Genomic DNA, 2,688 nt, shown 5'->3' on the forward strand with positions numbered 1-2,688 from the left:
ATTCACACTAGCGATTCGCGCTTGATTTCCTAGCGTGTCTGTTTTCAATAAGTGAAAAAGACAACGACAGCGGCAAAAAGACAGTACAACAGCAGTACACACCGCCACCACTCACAGCGAAACACAACAACACCATCCCCGCAGCCATTATTCTCGAGCACCCCTCAAAAGCGTAAAAAAATAATTTCAAAATGTGAGCAGCCTCCCAATGGGGAACCGAAGGCCACGGTCCTGCAAACAAGGCAAATGAGAAAGGGCCACGTGTGAAGTGAAGGACACAAGAGTGGCACTGCAACAAAACGGCGGCGTGATGCCCCGTTGGGTGTATCGATGCAGAAAAGCACACCACTTGCAGGAAGAGTTGCTCCTCCCGCTGAGCAGAGAGGAAAACCGGCCTCAGCAACCCAATGATGAAAGGTCGCCTGCACCTCCTCACGGCACCAGCAAGCTCTGGAGACAAAAAGATGCAGGTGACGCTCTGCTCCACGGATGACGACCGTTGCACCGGTCGCAATGGCAATCGCATCCTGTGGCACCACACGCCGCAGTGGACGCGCACAGTCTCCGTCTCCCTCCCTCCTTTCACTCTCCCTGAGAACTCATTGTTGGCCGTGGCACACTCACCAACATGTCTGAAAGCACTTGTTTTTCTTCTTCTCTCGCACACCGCACAGCAGCACCGCCAAACGCATGTCACTCCTCCTTTCGCAGACTCTCCTCAGACAAGCCTTCAACCACATTCATCAGCCCACAGGCACATAGTCCAAAAACGTCACGCTCTGCTGCCCCGCATGATGGAGCCGCACACACCAACACGGCACCCCGTCACTCGGCGCAAGCAGTGTCTGGACACACAAAACAGGTTGCCCCAGTCCACGACAGCCCCCTCCAAGCAGTGAGGCAGGACTCGTCGCTAAAAATCAAACAATCAGCTCTTTGTTTCCTCACCCCGCCATGCACAAAGTTCTGCCTGCCCCATGCATCATCCGTGACCCCCGGGCTCTCAATGAGCAAACAAAACAGTATGCGCCCCCCGGCTCAAAAAGAGGCCCTCTGATAATTTTCAGGCATTCTTCTCCCCGGGCTATGCGTGAGAAGCACCACGCCAAGAATGCACAGGAGCTTATACGCAAACTCCCAACTCATTCCACGTCAATAAATGGTGTGGCATCATAAATATTTTCCACGACAAGGTTGGCTGGCGCTTCCCTGAGAGGCCTCCAATACACATCGCACTTGATCACAGCAAAGAAAGAGTAACGCCCCCAATCCGGCTGCCATCCCGCGGCAGAGATCAAAGCACAACCCAACAAAGTGCCGCAAATCATCACATATTCCACACAAACCATCAAAAGCTTATGCGCCAAATGCAGAGCACGGAAGAAGAGCCATGCTCACTATCATACAACACACCGACACAGAGAGGGTTGGGGGAAGCAGCACCCAAGCAACCTCAGTCAACGACAGAAGAGCTCATGGGTGCTGCACCCAAAGCCATTCTTTGTGAATGGGAATGATAATAACACCAAGCAACGCGAAGCACCAGTCAGGCGCCACATGTGGGCCACAGACACCACCCGTCCACCCATTCACTCTTCCTCCTCCCAATGGCGTGGCCCTCCTTCACCTCCACAAACACGTTTGCCTCTTAGTTATGTGTGCCTCTAACGCAGGCACTCAAGATGAGTTTCGGTAATCCAGCATTCAACACCTATGAAAAAAGAGAGGATATGCTCGCAGAGACCACACGGCTTCTCAACGCACCCTCAAGCCCTCCTCACGACTCTTTAATGCGATGGAAAGGAATACAGGCGGCTCTCGTGTCACAGAGGGCGGCCAATGGGAGCGCTGTCCACATGAAGAAAACGCCAAGAATTAAAACAGAGGGGTGGGAGAAGAACTCACAAAGGCCATCACCTGCCACGCCTGACATGCGCCGTCTCATTTTTGCAACGGTGAACCAATGACACTGTTGCCGCGGTGCCTGCCCGTGCGTGCACCTCACACTCGGGGCAATGGGCTCCTCAAAGAACATCCTGCCGAGGGCATACAGCTGGCCGTGCAAACGATCCCGAGTCCTGCCAACGTTCCAGCAGCTGCTTTTTTGGGCGAGGTGTCGCTCTTTTTCCTCCTTTTCTCCCGTGTGCTATCCTCGTATGGAGAGAAAACGCCCTCCGCGTCTGGTGTCATCAAGCACCTACAAATAAATTAGAAAGGAATCACGGCCTCGAGAAAAATTACCAAAGTGGCAGTCAACGTGAGCTAAACAATGCGTGTGGCCTTCCGCAGCCGCGTGCATTGCAACTCCCCTCAGCTGCCCAGTGTTTCTTCCTTCCTTGTGGACAGAAACCGCATAGTACACTTGGACTTGCTCGGGTCCTCCACAGGCTCATGTAACCGTGTCCACCCCGCCCGTGTGGCTCTTGGACCGCACCACGTCTCCGTTCACTGCTGCACCACCGAATAACGTGAAACAAGGATCCCCAACACCGTATCTGTGAGGCAAGCACATGCATCACTCCAACGAGTGCCCACTGTGAGGAATCACACGGTGGCACGCACACAATCTCGCCCTCCCATGAAACATTCGCCGCCCACAATCACAACGGCATTAAGAAGCAGCCTCGGGGCAATCCTCAAAGCCGTCCCCGCCCCGGCGAGCGACCGACTCCCGGAACCCCGCACTCC

The 2,688-nt window shown here is 54.3% G+C and overlaps 1 annotated feature.

Annotated features, from left to right (window-relative positions):
* Positions 1-2,688: a sequence feature (areas not merged during assembly with more than two copies in the genome that could not be assigned to a particular haplotype).

This window comes from Trypanosoma cruzi, genomic scaffold (assembly GCF_000209065.1).
Source record: "Trypanosoma cruzi strain CL Brener 1047053516589 genomic scaffold, whole genome shotgun sequence".
Classification (NCBI taxonomy): Eukaryota; Euglenozoa; class Kinetoplastea; order Trypanosomatida; family Trypanosomatidae; genus Trypanosoma; species Trypanosoma cruzi.